Raw genomic sequence first — 14108 nt, forward strand, 5'->3', positions numbered from 1 at the left:
GATAAATGGTCAAAGGCTATGTACAGCTACTTTTCAAATGAAGAAATTAAAATCATCTAGTCATATAAAGGCTCTAAATCACATGATTAAAGAAAAACAAAATAAAACTCTGAGCTACCACCTATCAGAATGGCTAATATGATAGAAAAGGAAAATAATAAATCTTGGAGAAGATGTGGGAAACTTGGAACCTAATGCATTTCTCCTGAGTTTTTGAATTGATTTAAATATTCTGTAGAATAATTTGGAACTATTCCAAAGGGATATGAAGCTGTACATACCCATTGATCCAGAGGAATTCCTGCAGCTGGAACGTGAAGCTATGCAAAATAAAGCTCGAGCTGAAGGACACCTGGGTACCCTGCAAAACCTGACAGCTATGTGTGGAGGGAGGCCCAGTTCTTCAAGAGGAGGGAAACCAAGAAACAAGGAGGAAGAGGAGTACTTGGCAAGATTAAGGCAAATAAGACTTCAAAACTTCAATGAACGTCAACAAATTAAAGCCAAACTTCGTGGTGAAAAAAATGATCCTGATGAATTCAAAGGGCAAGAAGGGGATGAAGAAATAGAAATTAGACGCAAAAAAATAGAAACACTAAAGGCTCAGGTAAATGCTCGAGAGCTGCTGTATTGAAAGAACAACTAGAAAGAAAGAGAAAGGAAGCATATGAGAGAGAGAAGCGAGCTTGGGAAGAACATTTAGAAGCTAAAGGCATAAAAGGCAGTGAGAGAGCAGCACCTGGTCACTCCCAGGCATAGCATCAATCAAGCAGCCCTTCTTCCCAAGTACAGGTGAAGAATAATAGGCCAGTTATCTTCATTACATCAGCTTTGAAAGAAGTGGGTGTGGTTGGAAGTTTAATTGACATTCAAGAAACTTCTGAAGAAATTAAAGCAACTGATAATGCTCTTTCAAATAAAGGAGAGATACTGCCTAGACTAAATCAAAATCTCAAAGCTCACAAAGAGGAAGAAAAAAGAGACACACCCCTGAAATTTGTAAAATAACTATGAATGAAGACATCAAGGATCATCAGAAGAAAAATCTGTATCATCAGAGCCTAAGAAATGGGAGGCAGGAAGTCAATTGGAAATTCCTCTAGCCAAGTTAAGGAGATCCTTTCCTACAGAACGTACACTGGGACATGTTATTAATTAGAAATTGAAGGGTCTCCAAGAAGAACCTGGGGGAAAAGCTCAACAGATTCTGTGCTTAAGATTCTTGGAGAAGCTGAACTCCAACTTCAGACACAATGTTTGGATGATATAATGTTTAAAAATGAATCTCCTGAAGAAAAAATTACAAAACCTTCGTTATGGATGAAAAAGAAGTACAATTTGTTGTAGATCCTTCACCTGTAATTGATAAGGATGATATTGATGTAGATCCTTCTGTAATTGATAAGGATGATAATAAAGTTTCTGAAGAGCCAGAATTTAAGGAAGCTGATGAATTTTTACAGATGGCATTAAAACCAGTTGTGATGGAAGAAAAATTGGATGAACCTGATGATTTGGAATCAGAAATCTTAGAAGGATCAAGTAAAGCTGACAAAAATATTGACTTGCCTTGCTCTATTAATGAGGTGTGGCTCAGAGACTCAAAGGAAACAGACTTTGAGAATGAAACAATGATACAAATTGATCTTGAAGCAACTTCTGAAAGAAGAAATCTGAATGAAATGGAATCGCCTAATAAAGTTCAGATAGAACCTGTTATAGATGATTCTGTGCAACTTGAGCCTACTCTGAAGAAGTCTCTGCAGCCTGAACCATTTTTTCACAAAGTTGACCCTTTAGAAACCTTGAAAAAAGCTTTCTTCATTTCATCAAGTCATCTTACACACCAACAATCTTTTCGCTCCCATTCTGATTCACCTGCAAAAAGTCACAACCAGAATTCATTGCTAATTGGACTTTCTACTGGTCTGTTTGATGCAAATAATCCAAAGATGTTGAGAACATGCTCCCTTCCAGATCTCTCTAAGTTGTTCAGAACACTGATGGATGTTCCCACTGTGGTAGATGCATGTCAAGACAGTCTTGAAATAGAGGACACTGAAGATGAACTCATCAAAGAAGTAGCTTTTGATTGTGAAGAGATGATATTTGGGGAGGCAGACCCAGATTTACAGGAGCTTCAGGCCTCTATGGAATGCTTACTTCAAGAACCTAATGAAGACTTTAGTGAACCTGGTGAACCACCTAACGAAGAATCTAGTGAAGAAGAAACCGTTGTAAAGTCCATCACCGAAGGACAAATAACAAATGACATAGAACTTGCTGATGAGGATGACAACATAAGCAGCAAAAGTGCTCTTAATGAAGAATGGCATTCAGATTACAGTGATGGAGATATTGCCAGTGAATGTGGGGAATGTGATAGTGTCTTTAATCATGTAGAGGAACTGAGACTTGATCTGGAGCAGGGAATAGGCTTTGATAAATTCATTGAAGTTTATGACAAAGTAAAGGCAATACATGAGGATGAAGATGAGAATATTGAGATATGTTCAACAATAGTTCAGAATATTCTGAGAAATGAACATAAGCACCTCTATCCTAAGATCCTTCATCTAGTCATGGCAGATGGAGCCTATCAGGAAGATAATGATGAATAAACCTGACTCAGGATTTTCTTTTGCCTTTTGCTATGGTAAATCATTGGAATTCTGCCCAGCAGAGTAACAAACTTCAATCAAAAACGTAGCAAAGACTCTATAGAATAAGAACATCACTGCTAAGATGGGCATGCTAATTGCATGAAGGAGCCAAGAAAACATGCCATTTTAAAATTAAAATATTTGTGCTTTGTGTAAAAAACAAACAAACAAAAAAACAATCTTGTCTATATTGCAAAGAGATCGTGACATGTACAAAAATATTTATAATAATTTATAATAACTCTATATGACATAACAAATAATAATTGAGAGGGTGCTTATCAATTGGGGAATACTTGTGCAAACTGTGGTAGATCAATATAATGGAATACTACTTCTGTATGGAATTCTATATGAATTTCAGAAAAACCTCAAAATACTTAACATGATTCTGAGTGAAGTAAGCAGAAGTAGGAAAACACTGTACACAGTAAGAGCAACATTGTGCAAAGAGCAACTATGATGGAGTTAGTTCTTATCAGCAATACAATGCTCTAAGACAATATCAAAAGACTGGAGATGAATGTGCTGTTCAAATCCAGAGGAAAAAACTGTGGATTCTGAACGCAGATCAAAGTGTACTATTTTCACTTTTTTCTAGGTTTTACTTTTATATTTTTCCTTCTTGAGGTTTTTCTCTTTTATTCTGTTTCTTTTTTTACACCACCACCATTATGGACTCTTGTTTCCTAAAACACAAATTTGATCATATCACCTTTTTTACTCCATAAATTCCAATGGCTACTTTTGACCTCTAGGCTCAAAACAAAACAAAACAAACAAATCAACTCTATTATGTTTGGTATTTACAATTATTGTTCACAACCTGGTATTTAGTGTGTGTGTGTGTTTTGTTGTTGTTTTTTTTTTTTTGCAATATTCACCATCATTCTCTCTATCTCCACTTAAACAGATCTCCTTACCTTTTCTTATACACAGTGCTTTGTTTAATGAAACTGCTGACCTTGTCCATGCATAAGGGCAATCAAAATGAGTTAAAAGGTGACTCTTGAAACCAGTTAAAAAAGAATATAGGGGGCAGAAACCAAAAGGGGTAATCTCACTTTGATTCCACTTCTGAAAGGAGATTTGTCAACCAGAAATAAAAAAGACTACCAAAGTAGCAAAAATAAAATCTGGAATGAAGACAAGCAGGTACCTCTTCACTTTTTAAAAATTTTGTTCTATCTTGATGAATTTAATTAATGGAGGCAAGAATTCCATCGATTAAAGATCCTAGTTTTTGCTACTTTGATAGTCTTTGTTTCATTTTGTGTCAGAAGTGGGCACAATAGCAAGCATTCCCTCCCTTAAAGATTCTAATTTTTTTTTCTATTTTGGCAGTCTTCTTTATTTCAGGTTAACTCAAATATTCATTTCCATTACCTTTGCCAACATTAGCTGGTCTACATGTCTAAAAAGTTCCTCTTTTTCATCTTTGTGTTATAGAATCTATAGTTTTCCTCAAGGCTCAGTTCAAATTCTACCTTCTACTTCCTGGCTCCACCACTTTGATTACTAATGTCTCCTGCCCCAAACTTTCTTGTATTAATTTTTATATATTATATATATTTCTATATATTCTGTAAATCATATATGCTTCTACATGCACACACATAAACACACATACTGCCTACTTTGACTAGAGTATAATATTTTCAAAGCCAAATAGTTTTTTTTTTTTTCCTTTGGAGCTGAATTTAATACATTTTCTAGTAAATGATAAGCACTCTATAAATGCCCATTAATGATTGAATGGCTGAATAGAGTCAATGACCAGTTAAACTTCTACAGTTATCTAGATGATAGGTGAGGAAGGACAGAATGAGGGTAATCACAATATAAGAATAGAATAAGAGAATGATAATAGGAGGTAGAATAAACAATAATTCTTCTTAAAGTAAAAAACAAACAAAAACCCCAGATTTCATTTTAATAAATATTTATCAAGCATCTACTTTGTTCAAAGTATTAGATCAGTTAATTAAGCCCTTTAATGTGCTCAAGTACTAAGGTTTAATTTCTTTTTATTTATGAGTCATACACACACACACACACACACACACACACACATATATATATATATATATATATATATATATAGTAAATGAGAGACAGCATGTAGTAGTGTGTGTGTGTGTGTGTGTGTATGTATATATATATATGTATATGTATATATTATATATATATACATAACTGGGAACTCAAAAAGAATCTCTGACATCAAGGAGCTAACATTCTAGTACATTATTCTACCAAGATTCATCGTGTAGACATTGGGAAAACATTCTAATTTTACTTGCTCATTAGTAGGATTAGTATGGCCTAGAGAAGGGAGAAACTAGGAAGGTTTGCCATTTAAAAAGCCACTAGAGTTAGGCAACCAAAAAATAATGAGGTCTAATTATTCATTCTGACTAATTTCATTGAAAATTCTTGGTTATATATGCCACAAAGGGTTTCCTCTCTAAAAGTCTTTTTTTTTCTCAAATTAGAGAAAACACCTAGAGTTTTAGTTATAGCAAAATAGAAAGAATGACTGAATAAAAACCAATGCTATCTTTTCTAGAATATGGAAAACTGTTTAATTAAATGTTTATATTATTCCATGCACTATTGCTGACATTATTGGCAGCTTCTTAAATTCAGAATGAATCATAGATATCTTAATTTAGAACTATAGGTCTGATTCAAAGTAGAATCCCACTCAGTGATTTCATTTTAAAGTTAAATTGCAAGCTTTAAGTAAACATCTCAGCAGATCTGTCAAATTATTTTCCAAGGTTTTAGCTGGCAATTATAGAGGAAGAAAAGAAAAAAAAGAAAAGTTTTCTTTTTTGTTTGTTTTGTTTTCAAGCTAGCTAATTCTGCTTTTTGTATGCAACTGCCATGAGATGTCATAGAGAGGAAAGGGGAAAAATCTCAGTGAGAAATGATTATAGGTCTTATGATTTTCACAAGAGCTTTGTTCTTTATTCTAGGCTCCTTTTTAAAATGTGTCCATTAAAATTGAAATGAGCTCTTTCAATTCAGAGTTTACAGTACTTGATTAATCCATGGATTGGTTAAAGAATATTTTTAAAGTAGATCATGAATTAAGAACAGAGAAGAAATAAATATTAGGAGCAGGCTCCTGGTTCCATTGATGAGTCTGGCCTTTGGCTTTAAGCTCTTAGAGGCTGAACTGTGCATAATAAGAAAAGTCACAGTAAATAATGTCCATTTCCCAAAGAAAAGTGTATTTTATAGGCAACAAGGCCAAGAAAGACTTCATTAATTTTTACCTTATCTAATAAAAATGCCCTAGGTTTAAGGAGCTTATCTTATTGTTAAGGGTGATTTATCACAATTGTAAGCAAAATAGGACATGTGACTGTACAATATTTGGTAAATAGTAGTGCTACCAATTTAGCCTCTCATAGGCCAGATAAAAGAAGGTTTATTATTATTAATTATGTGCTTTCCTTTTCTCCTGAACCTCTGCATTAGTTGCCCTGCACCCAGGCCAGAAACATGATCTGAAAGATATAACCCTTTCTGCACCTGTATAACTCTTGACTTGAGACCTGCTGGTCTAATTTATAATTTTCTTTCTCACCTACTATGGCTAAGGCTCTTCCAACCAGGTCATAATTCACTCCCTATACCCTCTTTCCAATTTGCCTTTCTACACTGCACAGAAACATTGCCTATTTCTTTCCCTACCCCTTTTTCCAGTTCTGGGATCATATTCAACCATACTCTGACATTGAGTCTGGAAAGATATGTCAGTCTACACTGATATAATGGAACACCACTCAAAATCCCAGTAACTTTCAAAATATAGATCTTTTTAGAGCTTTACTACTCTTGATGTATTTTCTCTCTATGATAGTATAAAGTCTTTGAGGGCACAGACTATCTTAGCTTTTCTATTTGTGTCACGAGTATTTCAGATTCTACTTAGCATACTGAGAATTAATATTTTTTTCTCTATCCCCTCATTAATATGTTTAGGGACCTCAAAGGAGTCAAACTACTTTACCTGTCTTTTCAAGTTTTATTCAGTGCTTATGTAAGGCTGTGTAGTTGGTGGAAAGTAAGGCAAAAATCACCCAATTTTAATTAAAGCAAACTAGAGTTGAAGTTCCCTCCTTTACCACCTGTTCCTATAAGGTCAAATTATAGGCTTAGAGGATATTAAGTCAAAAACCACTTATTTTACAGATGACTTTCTTAAGATAATAGCAGGATAATAGCAGAGCTATTAAGTATATAAGGCATAATTTGAACTCAGCCCTTCCTGATTCCATACCCAATGTTCTGCCTGTAAGAACATATATGAATCCTCAAATACCTACAAACCCTTTCTTTCAATATCCTTTTCTGAATATGTATTCTCCCTTGACTGTATATTCTTTTCTCTAAAGACATTAAGTTTTTTCCATATTTCAATGTCATTTCTGGTCCTAGACAGAAAATGCAAATTCCTGCCTCAAAAACCAATTTTTGTAGATCAATTTCATTCTTTCTTGGGTCTGTTCCTTGGATCTGTTACCTTCATTCTCTCCCTAGTTGCTGACCCAAATTGTACACCCCAGACTATTTGATGTGAGCTAGGGAATGCAATGGAAAAATATTAAATTTGGAACAACAAAGATGAATTCAAATCCTGGCCTGTGATTTTAAGCAAGTTAACTATTCCTTCTTGATCTCATTTACTTCATCTTTGGAATGAGGGATTTAAATCTATACTCCTATAACCTTTTGATAACTGCTTATATTGATGACTTGTCATATTGGGCCAATTTTATTCAGTTTTATGTTTTAGTTTTCTTGTTATTTAAATCGGTACGATAGGTGGGTAGTTTTTCTTCATACATGAAGAGGACCAAAATGACATATAATTGTGTTTTATATTAAGAACTTCCTAGATGTGTTGTGAGCCAAGTATTTGTAATGTGACATATTAATACGAATTATGTAATTATGTACTCTGAATCCTGATATTTGTGCTAAATAACATAACTGTATGTCTTCACTATCACTATATTCTTATATCAATGCTTTTTCTGTCTGTCCACTCTATTATTGACTCCAGATCTCTTGTGGGTCCTCATATTTGTCTTTCCTTACATCCTTTATACCCTCAAGTGTTACTTTACATTTATTTTCTTCCTTCTCTGTTTGCTTGTCCATTTCATTGAACCATCTCTAGAAATCCTACCTAGTTCCTTGCTGCATCACTCATAGCTTTTCCTTCTTGCTCATGGTGAGGGATAACAAGGATAACTTGGTCATAATCTGAAGATGGTACTTGCCATGTATGAGCCAAAGCTTGATATCTGAGAGCCTCAGTACTCTAAATAAGACTAATGTAAAAATGTTAGAAAATAGTATTTTTTCATCATCAAGAATGTTTTCTTTTCACCTAAGTCCTTTGCAACAGGCAGTATTAGTAAAAGTGATATACAATATCTATATGTAGACAATCAATATGACAATAAGATTATCATTATTTTAGCTCCTTCCCAAGGAATACTACCTTCTTATAAGCCCTTGAAAATGGACTACTACAAAGGTTTTATAAACTTAATATTGTTGGCAAATATTTTATTTTTTCTTTCTAAAAATTCAATAAGGTTTAGATTTAAATATTTAACTTAAAATAAATAAGTTATTTACTAACTCGTTATGAATTTTCTTGAAATTATTACAGTTGCTATGTGTTTATCCTTGCCCATGTTTTGGTATCATTGCTGTTATATATGCCTTTCAGCTTACCATGTGTTGGCACAGATGTGATGGAGTAATCTAAAACCCTATATAGCATGTCTTTCTATATATTGGTATCAGTGGGAGCATAGTGACATATTGTTCTGTGTAAGCGAGTAGTCATAGAGTCAGCATATGTTTGTTAATGCTTCTTGGCAGAATGAATAGCATTAGGAAAAGTGGATAGTTGAGTCTGAAAATGATATGTATAACTGTCTTTGAAGCAGTGGAAAAGAACAAACACTTTTCCAGAAGTTTGCAAATCTGGCCTTTTTCACACAATTGTCCTTATTCATATAGTCATGTGATGAGACTACTTCCTTGAAGCAAAGATAGTCAATTTTTGTATTCCTAAGTCAGTGAGTCTCAGGTGATAAATATTTTTTCTTCTGATCATACATTTAAAATTTTTTTTAATTTTAAAAATTATTTGTATCCTGAATTTAATAAATAATAAATAGTATTTTACTAGATACATATTAAAATAGAAAGTGTATTCATGTGGCTTATTCCTTATGTAAGTGCATTATATGGCTTTCAAAGCATTCATGCCTGTCTGTACTTTTTTTTTTTTTTCTGAAATTCTTTTTCTTTCCTTCTCCAAATTAAAAAAACACACACACACACAAAAAAAACCCCAAAAAAAAAACCAAAACGGATTCCTTATGACATGTTTTTATCTTTTAGTGTTCTGTTGTGCTTCCTTTTCTACACCTCTCTTTTTCCCTTTCTATCCCAAGGAATTCTAAATTAAAGGAATTTAGCAAATTCCTTTTAACAGCTAGGAAAGCAAAACAAATTTCTCCATTGACCTTTTTATGACAATATATATCTTATTCTACATCTTGTATATATTACTTTCATGTCAAGCAGTGAATTCATTACAAGTTGTCTAAGGTCATTGTATTCAAAGTTGATTTGTTTTTATTGCATAAATTGTTCTGTAGGTCTTCTTCAGTTCACTGTACATCAATCGGATCAAGCAAGTTTACTTTGGTGGCAGCTAGGTAGTGCAATGGAAAAATTACTATGCTTTATTTATCTTCATGAATTCAAAGTCAGGATCAAATATTTACTAGCTGTGTGGCCCTAGGCAAATCACTTAACCATATTTGTCTCAGTTGATCAGGTATAAAATGACTAGAGATGGAAATGATAAACCACTTCAGTATTCTAGCCAAGAAAATTTCAAATAGAGTCAGGGAGAGTTGAACACTACTCACCAATGAGAACTCCAAGGTAAAGGTAAACCATTTTATCATTCCTTATGATACAATAATATCATATTGCATTAATGCCCTGTAATTTGTTTCATAATTTCCCAGTTAATAGGCATTTCATTAGATCTCAGTTCCTTGTTACCACAAAAAGTACAGCTAAAAAATAAACTGTATATATGTGTCCTTTTCTTTGACTTCCTTGGTAAATAGGTCAAGTAAAGGGATTACTGGCCCAAAGATTATTGACATTTTAATGGTAGTTCTGCATTTTTGATTTTACTTTTATAATTTTCTGTTTGTAGCTTTGGCTCATAATTAAGATACTTTCTACTCACCTGCCTCCAAAACAGAGTGATAAAAACAGTTACAGAGAAATAGAATGATCATCTCCAAGCTCTGTCTTTTTGCACAAAATATATGTAGTGTATATAAACCATGTTTTTGTTTACTTAAATGTATGTTTATAAATATATATTAAGAAATTCAGAATAGAATAATCCTTAATATTTTAATTTTTCTCTTTTATTTTTTGTACCTACAGTAAATAATAAGCATGTTATTTTTCTTCAGAAACTCTTTATCAGATATTTCAGTTATGCAATACTCCCCTAATTTTTAGTAATGTTTTTGTTTAATTTTCATGCTTATCAACATTTCTATCCTGGAGTGTTCAAGAGAGAGAAACTATGATGAATTCTAAATCCCTTCTTGAAAAAAGTTCAGGAAAAAATAAAAAAAAAAAAAAAACAACACAACAACATTGGTTTAATTGGAAATTTGGAATGATCTGTGGATATCAATTATCCGTGTTATTTCTGTCTCCTTTTATAATGGATAATCAAAAGTTGACTGAATTATAATTAGGATTGCAGATCAAGAACCCCTGAATAATCTATAATTTAAATTATAATATAGCTCATCAAATCTCTAAATTTGTATTAAAAGGGCATTGAAAAGCATGCATTTGGCATTTCAAAAGATGTTTTGCCCATCTGCATAGATTTTGGGATATATTATTTAGTGTTCCCTCTGCCTATAAACAATTTCTACTGAGGTCTACTTTGCATAATGTTGCAATCAGTCTTGAGTGGGAAATGTTAATGCAATGGAGGGAGCTAATCTTCATCTCTGGACAATTCTGAGGAATACTAGGTAATCAAGAAAAGAATAGTGAAACCCAGTTTTGGTTGCAATCAAATATAATATGAATTTATTTGGGTAATTTTAAGATTATTTAAAAATGTGGAATTTGAGTTTTAACTAATTCATTTGTACAAATTTTGCATTTAAAATTAAAAGTACATTAAAATGATCTTTTGAAATTTCCTTTAGTCATTAATTCTACCACAAAATTAAAATGAACCAAGTAATATTAAAAAAGAAAACAGCCTATTCTTAACTAAGAAAACAATGAAATAATGAAGTTTTTTTCTAAACATAAATATATTTATCATTTTTTCTGAAATTTTGAAGGTTCCAGAAGACCAGGGTTAGAACATTTTATCCGTGATTGACAAAATCAAAGATTCCCAAAATTAAAAAAAATGTGACAGTGATTGATGACAAAATTTTGTCTTTTATTAAATTTTTAAATGATTTATAAATGAAAATGAAAAGTACTAGAAGCTAGTATGGGTTGATTAAGTAAACTGAATCATATGAGATAATTTTCAAATACCTTAAGAAAAATAAAGACATAATATGTTTATAAGCATCTTCAAGAATGAAAATGAGGGGGTTTGTTCAAAATATGTACTTCTAAGTGTACTGAAATGATCCAACATTTTGGAGAGCAATTTGGAATTATACCCAGAGGGCTATAAAATTGTATATTCTTTGATACAGCAGTGTTATTATTAGGTGTGATGTATCCCAAAGACATCATAAAAGAAGGAAAAGGACCCATGTATGCATAAATGTTTGTACCAGCCTTTTTTATACTGGCAAAGAATTGGAAATTAAGTAGATATCTGTCAATTGGAGAATGGTTGAAGAAGTTATTGGGTATAAATGCAGTGGGATATTATTGTTGTATAAGACATAAGAAGGTTTATTTCAGAACAGCTGGAAAAGATTACATGAACTGACGCTGAGTGAAGTTCGCAGAAGCAGGAGAACATTGTACAGAGTAACAGCAAAATTGTGTGATGGTAAGATTAGCTCTTCTCAGTAATACAATGATCTACAATAATCCAATTAAACATGAGATGGAAAATGCCATCTGCATCCAAAGAAAGAACTATGGAGACTAAATATGGATCAAAGCACAGTATTTTCATCTTTTTCTTTTTCTGTTTTTTTTTTTTTTTTTTTCATGTTTTTGTTTCCATTTTGGTCTCATTTTTCTTGCATAAAGTGACAAATACAGAGATATGTTTAAAAGAGCTGTACATATTTAATTTATGCCAGATTACTCACTTCTTGTGGAAGGAGGGAAGTGAGGAAGGGAGAAAATTTTGGAACACAAAGTTTTACAAATGTTGATTAGAAATAATTCAGAATTTTAGCAAAGTTGCAGGATACAAAATAAATCCACATAAATCCTCAGCATTTGTATAAATTACCAACACAATCCAACAGCAAGAGATACAAAGAGAAATTCCATTCAAAATAACTGTCGATAGTATAAAATATTTGGGAATATATCTACCAAAGGAGAGTCAGGAATTATATGAGCAAAATTACAAAACATTTGCCATAAAAATAAAGTCAGATTTAAATAATTGGAAAGACATTCAGCGCTCTTGGATAGGCCGAGTGAATATAATTAAGATGACAATACTCCCTAAACTAATCTTATTTATTTAGTGCTATACCAAATAGACTTCCAAGAAACTATTTTAATAACCTAGAAAAAATAACAATAGAATTCATATGGAACAACAAAAGGTCGAGAATTTCAAGGGAAGTAATGAAAAAAAATTAAGTGAAGGTGGTCTAGCTGTACCTGATCTAGAACTGTATTATAAAGCAACAATCACCAAAACCATTTGGTATTGGCTAAGAAATAGACTAGTTGATCAGTGGCATAGGTTAGGTTCACAGGGCAAGATAGTGAATAAAAATAGCAATCTAGTGTTTGACAAACCCAAAGATCCCAACTTTTGGGATAAGAATTCATTATTTGACAAAAACTGCTGGGAAAACTGGAAATTAGTATGGCAGAAACTAGGCATGGACCCACATTTAACACCACATACTAAGAGTAGATCAAAATGGGTCCAAGATTTAGGCATAAAGAACGAAATCATAAATAAATTGGAGGAACATGGGATGGTTTACCTCTCAGACTTGTGGAGAAGGAAGGAGTTTGTGTTCAAGGGAGAACTAGAGACCATTATTGATCACAAAATAGAAAATTTTGATTACGCCAAATTAAAAAGTTTCTGCACAAACAAAACTAATGCAAACAAGATTAGAAGGGAAGTAACAAATTGGGAAAACATTTTTACAATTAAAGTTTCTGATAAAAGCCTCATCTCCAAAATATACAGAGAATTGACTTTAATTTATAAGAAATCAAGCCATTCTCCAACTGATAAATGGTCAAAGGATATGAATAGACAATTTTCAGATGGTGAAATTAAAACTATTTCCACTCATATGAAAGTGTTCCAAATCACTATCGATCAGAGAAATGCAAATTAAGACAACTCTGAGATATCATTACACACCTGTCAGATTGGTTAAAATGACAGGAACAAATAATGATGAATGTTGGAGGGGATGTGGGAAAACTGGGACACTGATGCATTGTTGGTGGAGTTGTGAAAGAATCCAGCCATTCTGGAGAGCAATCTGGAATTATGCCCAAAAAGTTATCAAAATGTGCATACCCTTTGACCCAGTCATACTACTACTGGGTTTATGTTCCAATTTTCAAAATACTAAAGAAGGGAAAGGGACCTGTATGTGCCAAAATGTTTGTGGCAGCCCTTTTCATAGGGGCTAGAAGCTGGAAGATGAATGGATGTCCATCAATTGGAGAATTGATCAGAAAGGAACCATTTGTTCCCCACTTATTAAAAAACTATTTATTTAAAACAAATTCAAAATAGAAAAACAAAAACAAAATTTGTGCATAATGGAAAATGAGAAGATAAAAAATTATGAAACAAATTTTTCATTTCAAGAAAGCATATATAATAAATATTATATATTGTATCCAAAACTGTCCATCTTTGCTTTCTTGTAAGTTTTCTTTTGTTCTCTTCTGTGTACTTTTTACTTTATTCTTTTCCCCCCTCTTTTCCTCTTTTCTCTCCTCCCACCTCTTTCAAGCAGGCTACAATTAAGCACATATATATATTATATATATATACACACACACATATATATATATTTAATAAGAGAAATATACACATGTACATACATAAATGTATGGGATGATATGTATACATATATGTGTGTATATATGTGTAATATGTCTATATTGTTGGCCTTTTTAACACATTCCTGAAGTGAGTAGTTT

At 32.6% G+C, this 14108-nt stretch overlaps 1 pseudogene; it reads left to right on the forward strand.

The window, feature by feature from the left end:
* The first annotated feature begins 265 nt into the window (after positions 1-265).
* LOC141540599 (serine/threonine-protein kinase Nek1 pseudogene) lies at positions 266-2803 on the forward strand (annotated as a pseudogene).
* The last annotated feature ends 11305 nt before the right edge of the window (positions 2804-14108 follow it).

This window comes from Sminthopsis crassicaudata, chromosome 4 (genome assembly GCF_048593235.1).
Source record: "Sminthopsis crassicaudata isolate SCR6 chromosome 4, ASM4859323v1, whole genome shotgun sequence".
Taxonomy (NCBI): Eukaryota; Metazoa; Chordata; class Mammalia; order Dasyuromorphia; family Dasyuridae; genus Sminthopsis; species Sminthopsis crassicaudata.